At 45.2% G+C, this 7,106-nt stretch overlaps 1 pseudogene; it reads right to left on the bottom strand.

Moving 5' to 3' along the window:
• Positions 1-6: 6 nt before the first annotated feature.
• LOC102745484 (zinc finger CCHC-type and RNA-binding motif-containing protein 1 pseudogene) lies at positions 7-959 on the bottom strand (annotated as a pseudogene).
• Positions 960-7,106: the final 6,147 nt, after the last annotated feature.

The raw sequence follows: 7,106 nt of genomic DNA, 5'->3' as shown, positions 1-7,106 counted from the left end.
CTTGATTTTTATTACTCTGCTAAGGCAAGATAGAAACATGATACTTTAAAATTATTTTCAATTTCCTATGAACCTACTTTATAGTAAAAAATTGTTTGGTACTAAGTGTTCTTTATGCACAAATTCTAAAAGTAATCTTTAATCCCAACTGAACTTGGTACCCCAAGATTTAAAAAAAAATTTTAATGATATTTACATAATAAATAAAATTTTAATCACTCAGTTCTTCCTCATCACTGAAATATGTGCTTTTCTTTATCCTTGGGCGTCTTGAATCATCTGATGTTGAGGGACCCCCTGAACTGGGTTTCCATTTTTTCTGTTCTTCTTCAATTTTGGCTTGCTGGAAAGCTCTGGCCTGACTAAGACTGTCAAGAGCAGGATCTTCCCCTTCATCTTCACTTTCTTCCACTTCTTCAATTTCTTCTTCTGGTTCAGGAATTTTCTTTTTTTTCTTTTTCTCTTTCTTCTTTGGAGGTTCCCGTTCTCCAAGCATATTTTTAGGACGGGCATAACTTAAGTGTCCACTTTCCCCACATTCATAACACTTAGATTTATCCAAGTAGTTTCGTCTTCGGATGAACTCGGCTGCTCTTCCATTGTCTATAGCAATGCTTGCTTTTATCACTCTACCAAATAACTGTTTGTTGTTTATTGCCCTGGTACAGTTTTGTGCAGAGTCTTTATCCAAAAATAAAATAAATGCAACCCCTTTACTCTTCCTGGTATCTTTATCTTTCATGATAGTAACCTTTACAACTTTGCCATACTTGGAAAATATCCGGTATAAGTCATTGTTGGTCAGGGAAAAGGGCAAGTTGGATACATCCACTGTGCTTTTACTTGGGGCCAATCCACCACTCATCTCTTTAGGTAGGGTGGGCCTGGGAGACTAGAGCGCGAGCCCTCGACTCAGCTGGGGCTCAACCCGGACTCTTCCTCGTCCCCCGCTGGGGCCTTGGCATGGGGATTGATAGAATTTTTTTTTTCTTTAAGTAATCTCTACCCCCAGCTTGGGGCTCAAACTCACAACCCCGTGATTAAGAGTCCCGCGTTCTATAGACTGAGCCAGCCAGGTGCTCCACTTGATATAATTGTTTAACTCCTTTGTCATCCTAGGATAACAGGCTGCCTATCAAGAGCCAAGTCTTCATCCAGCTGTCATTATTTCCATCCCTGCTCTCAAGTATTTTGTTTCCTTCTCCCTGCTGTTTATTTGACACAGGGTAGTAAAAACATTTATCAAGGGAAGCTTTAAAGTGCGTTACTTGATTTGCAAATGGCTTGCATCATCCAGTGATGACTGAACACAGTGACTAAGCATCCCATGAAAACATCTGAAAGTTTTCCAAAAACTTTGAAATGCTAGACTTTGTCCCTAGCATTACACTGGCCCCATGCATACAACATCCAATGAAGTTCTCACATGTATATTTCTCACTGAAACCCTTTTTCCAGAGCACTGACCATCAAATTCAATATATGATTTGATTTTAGATGCTATTCCTGTTAGCGCCACATCATCCGTAAGAACCGGTAAACAATCTTCCAAGCCTTCCATTTTGCACTGTAAGTACAGGATTAAGATACTTGTATGTGGGGTCTGCAGCCGGATGATGGCAGGCCTGGGAGAGATGTGCCAGCGCACCAAGGGTCCCCGGCTGGTCTTGCAGATGGCTATGGAGAACGGCTTCAGAGGGACTATGGCCAGGAGAAGGCCAGAGTCTTTGGGTACAATGGAGCAGTTCTTCCACAATGCGCACTTCTGTGAATAAAGGGCTCGCCATCTGGACCTCGACTTACCAACCAGAGGTGGACCAGGAGCTGGATAAGGTGGAAGCTTATGGGGGAGCTCAGACCAATGGGTTTGATGTGTTCAGGAGGATGGGATTCTGCTCCAGGTGAGCCAGCAGCGGAGAGGGCTGCTCGGAGGGAGATGGCCTCCCGCATCACCCAAAGAAAGGGCAGGGCCAGAGCAGCCAGAGAGCCAGGTGAGGATGATGAGGATGAGGCAGACAGCATGGAGGACATGGAAGTCACAGCTGGGAATGCTGCAACAGGGACACGTGGGGTCTGCCCCCAGTCTGAGCCCACTCTGGTCCAGACTCCCAGACTATAAAGGAAGAGGATCTAGGGTATGATGGCTGGCCCATTGCTGGGAGAAGGAAATGAGTGGGCCTGGGAATGGTTTGCACCTCTGTTTGCTACTTGTTTTGAGAGTTGTTTGTAGGAGTTTTTTGGAGGGTTGTGGTCCTCTGGACTGGTTACCCCATCCCTGCCCTCGGCCCCGTTCCCCTGTCCAGCTCCTACCAGGGGATGAAGAGCCCTGGGATCCTTGGTCTCAGGATGATGGGACCTTGTTCAGCACCACCCCCCCTTGGGCCCAAGTTACTATCTGAGTGATGAGGCCAGATTCCCAACACAGCGCCTCTTGGGTGAAGAGGGAGGATGAGTGGGTGTGGGTGTGGCTGGAGAAGCTACATGCTGATTGACAGTGGGCAGGTGGATTTGGAAAGAAAGAGGACCAGCAGGAGAACCAATACTCAGCCTTAGAGAGGCATACTAAGTATTCACAAGAATTTCAAAGCTTAGTTTCTGGGCCCACCCTAGCAGCCTGGTGCTTTTTCTCCTTCTCCTTCTCCTCCTTCTTCTTCTTCTCCTTCTCCTCCTCCTCCTCCTCCTCCTTCTCCTCCTCCTTCTTCTTCTAAGTTTATTTATTTGTTTTAGTAATCTCTACACCCAAGGTGGGGCTCGAACTCACAACCCCGAGATCAAGAGTCACATACTCTTTGGACTGAGCCAGCCAGGTGCCCCGCAGCCTGGTACTTCTGGACAAATAAACAGATGGACAAATGGAGCACAGCAGCACTCTGAAAGTTTCCAAAATAAACTGTGTTTTTCTTTAAAAAAACAAAGAACAAAAAAACAAAGCAAAGCAAAAATATTTGTATGGGAAACAATAGACACGTCATTGACAATGATAGAAATTTTACAGCCTGACTCTTAAGTTTTCCAAAACATTGCAGTCGACTTGGAGCTATGTTGCCCAGACCTCAGTGGGAGGAAGGATGCACTGCTCGGTTGGGGAAATTCGGTCAGCCTCCGGCTCTCTGGTCCTCCAGGGCCTGACCACAGCCTAGCTCACCTGGAGTCACACCTGAAGCGCAGCCCCAACAGGTGATGAGTGAGCTGGAACATTTTGCCTCAACGTGAGTCAACTCTGAGGCTTTTTTCTTTTTAGTACTTTTAAGTACTTTTTTTTTTTAGAGGGTGGTGTACAGAGAGAAGGAGGGGAGAGGGAGAGAGAGAATCCCAAGCAGGCTCCACGCTCAGCATGGGGAGCCCGACATGGGGCTCAGTCTCATGACCCTGAGATCATGACCTGAGCTGAAATCAAGAGTTGGAACACCCAACTCCCTGAGCCATCCAGGCACCCCTTGTTTAAGTTTTGGATTAAAATTTAAAATTTTTCATTTTCTTTATCATTCACATCATTAAAATATTTCTTTTAGGAGTTTTAATATTTCAGATGCTTTATTGGGAAAACTGACTCACGGTGTTCCTTGCAATTTATCTCGGTGATGTTTGCAAATATTTATTTCACCTGTTAGCATTAGCAGAACATTACAGCCGGTCCTACGAAATGTGTGTTTAGCAGGTTTAACTTTTAATGATTCAAACTGTGAGCACCATTTGGGTCTAACAGTTATGGCAATAGCAAAAATAAGCTACTCGGGATTTTGGTTGAAACAATCAAACTGTTTGTCATTTTAGAAATGCAAATTTTATTCCAGTTCTTGCACAATATGGAAAGATGCTCCTTGCTGTCGTCACATTATCAGAGTACCAGCAGATATCTAGGCTGAAGTCTATTTTTGGTATCATTTCAGAAGAGGTATGTTTATGATTCAGAAGAATTGTGGCTATGATATTTCCTAAAAGCTTTAAGAAATATATCCAAATCTTGTTGTCTCTTCATTTTATGTGGTTATTTCCATAATTTATTATAAATTCATGCATGTATAAATATCAAAGCTCTGCACACTAACTATTCACAAGAATTTCAGAGCATCAGCAGTAGGATCAACGTAGAAACAATAGAACTAAAATAGAAGCAATGATGTGATTTGAAGAGATTGATAAACCAGCGATTCTCCTAAATCTCAAGTACCTCCCTGCCCAGGGGACTGGACTGTGAATATTCCTCACATTTAATCGTCCAAGAGGTTCTTTTCTCACCATGACATCCTCCAGCATTTGGCTGATAAAGTGCATACTAGAATTTATGTTAGTAATTCATTTTACCTCTCGTTGTGGTCACTAGTAACCAATTTACTAATTAGCACTGACACATTTCAATAGTTTATCAATAGGCACGTTTGCACGCATGCGCACACACAGAGTTAAATTGGACAAATTAAGACCAATGAAAGTGAATTAGATTGGCCACACTGAGTGATTTCAGAAGCAAACTAAAACTCCCCCTCGCTTCCATTCCTGAAGAAAGCCTGAATTTGACCCATGGTCAATACTTCCTGGGTTGTCCGTCCAGCCCCTGCTTCTGGGTGGATGTCCTCCTCCTTCCCCCCCGCCCCGACCCCCGCTCTTGCACCTGCAGACTTGCATTGGGAACAGTCCTAGCTACACAACTTGACTTGCCTCCCTCATTTCCAATCCCTGGCTTAAGACGATTGTTCAGTGCACCTCACCTAAGGTGGGCCAATCAGAATCCCTTGCTTAAGAAGTTGGGTTTGAGGGGCATCTGGGTGGCTCAGTCGGTTAAGCGTCTGCCTTCAGCTCAGGTCATGATCCCAGGGTCCTGGGATCGAGTCCCGCGTCAGGCTCCTCGCTCAGCAGGAAGCCTGCTGCTCTCTCTCTTTCTGTCAAATAAAATCTTTTTAAAAAGATTATCATTAAATAATAATAATAATAATCTTTAAAATAAAGATTTTATTTATTTGTTTGACAGAGAGAGAGAGATCACAAGTAGGCAGAGAGGCAGGCAGAGAGAGAGGGGGAAGCAGACTCTCTGCTGAGCAGGGAGCCCGATGCGGGGCTCGATCCCAGGACCCTGGGATCATGACCTGAGCCGAAGGCTGACACTTAACCGGCTGAGTCACCCAGGGGCCTCAAAATAAACAAAATCTTAAAAAAAAAAAAAGAATTTGGGTTTGAGACTGGTGGCTGTGAGTGCTTGTGACCTTCTGCCATGTCGAAGGAGTGCAGAGGTAAAGAAGCAAGAAGCAGGTGCAAAGCAGTTCCCCTTGAGTCCGAGGTCCTCCTGGTAGTTTGCTTTTAAGGCCCTGTGTGTGGACGCTGAGAGGCACACCTGTATCCTTATCTACATTCTTTCCATTTTTTGCTTTATCACAGTCAGCGTTTCTTCTGTGCTACCAACACAGTCCTAACTAAACGTTCCCTTAAACTTCCCCTGCTCCCGTAATAAGGCTTGACGTCAGAGATCCTTAGTGTGCAAGCTGCGTACTGTACTTTTTTAAAGCAATGGTGCATTATGGAGCCCATGCATGTTATACAGAATGGGATGCAGGTCCAGATCAAGGGCCTCTGGGTGGCTTCTTAAAAACATCTTCATAGGGGCGCCTGAGTGGCTCCGTCGTTAGGCGTCTGCCTTCGGCTCAAGTCATGATCCTGGGATCCTGGGATCGAGCCCCACATCCGGCTCCCTGCTCGGTGGGAAGCCTGCTTCTCCCTCTCCCACTCCCCCTGCTTGTGTTCCCTCTCTCGCTGTGTCTCTCTCTGTCAAATAAATAAATAAAATCTTAAAAAAAAATCTTCATAAGGGCGCCTGGGTGGCTCAGTCAGTTAAGGTCATGATCCCAGGGTCCTACTCAGTGGGGAGCCTGCTTCTCCCTCTCCCTCTGCCTTCCGCTCCCCCTGCGAGTGCTCTCTCTCTCTCTGTGTCAAAATAAAATAAATCTTAAAAAGAAAACAAAACAAAACACCTTCATAATGTCCTAGTGTGGGGATGTAATTCTAATGACATTAAATATAAATAGCTCAAAATTGTATATTAATTATGGTGAGCTTCAATTCCTAGCGGATGGGACCTTGTGAACAGAGCTGGGTTATGAATTATCTTTCATGACAAAAGGCCCGAGACACAGATATGTGTAAAATATGCATTGGCTTAGATGACAAAGGGGACACCTGTCCTCATCTGGGACAATGAGGTGACCAGCAGGAAGGGCAGAGTGCTGCTTCCAGAAGATACTAACCCCCAGAGGGGCATCTCAGCAGGCAGACCCTGAAGGCAGCATCTTCAGCCACTTCTGGGCAGCCTGGAAGGACACCCCCTGTGCTTCCCGAGATGTTGACTGCCAAGTACCATGTGGGAAAGACTGTCAGACCTAGTCTAGATGTATACCTCCCCAATGCTCTCTGCTATCCAAAAAAATGTATACTAATTGTTCCTGCAGGGAAAGTTTATAGGTAGAATTCTCCAGACATGTGTTAGATAAACCACCCTTACGTGGGTATAGATGGTCCACCTCTGGAGCTGAGAAGCTTTGATTCTGTTCACAGAAGAACTACCGTGGGAGTAGACAGAGGAGGGAAGGAGGAATCATCCTAAGGGCACCAGTGTGGGATTGGGGAAGTACTGCTGAAAGCCAGCTTTGATTTCACTTACTTACCTGGTGATTGCTTAAATAGTTCTTTGCACAAGCCAGGCACTGGTTAAGCACTTCACATGTTTAACTCACTTAATGGAGCCTGATGAGGCAGTTACTGTTACTTCTTCATTTTACAGATGAGGAAACTGAGGCACGGGAGGTTGTAAGTAACTTGTTCAAGGTCCTATAGCCCATAAGATACATATTCCTGAAGAGGTATTTTTTTTGGTGGTGGAGGGGATTGGCACATTAAATCCTCTGTGCTGGGGCGCCTGGGTGGCTCAGCCTGTTAAGCGTCTGCCTTTGGCTCAGGTCACAATCTCGGGGTCCTGGGATCAAGCCCTGGGATGAGCTCCCCACTCAGCAGCCAGTCTGCTTCTCCCTCTCCCTCTGCTCCTCCCCCCACCTTGTACTCTCTCTCAAATAAATACATAAAATCTTTTTAAAAAATCCTATATCTTAGGGTTGCTGGAG

The sequence above is a fragment of the Leptonychotes weddellii genome, unplaced genomic scaffold, assembly GCF_054177405.1.
Source record: "Leptonychotes weddellii isolate Sample4059 unplaced genomic scaffold, ASM5417740v2 HiC_scaffold_10967, whole genome shotgun sequence".
Taxonomy (NCBI): domain Eukaryota; kingdom Metazoa; phylum Chordata; class Mammalia; order Carnivora; family Phocidae; genus Leptonychotes; species Leptonychotes weddellii.
The sequence above is the reverse complement of the archived record's forward strand: the minus strand, read 5'-3'. Positions and strand labels throughout refer to the sequence as shown.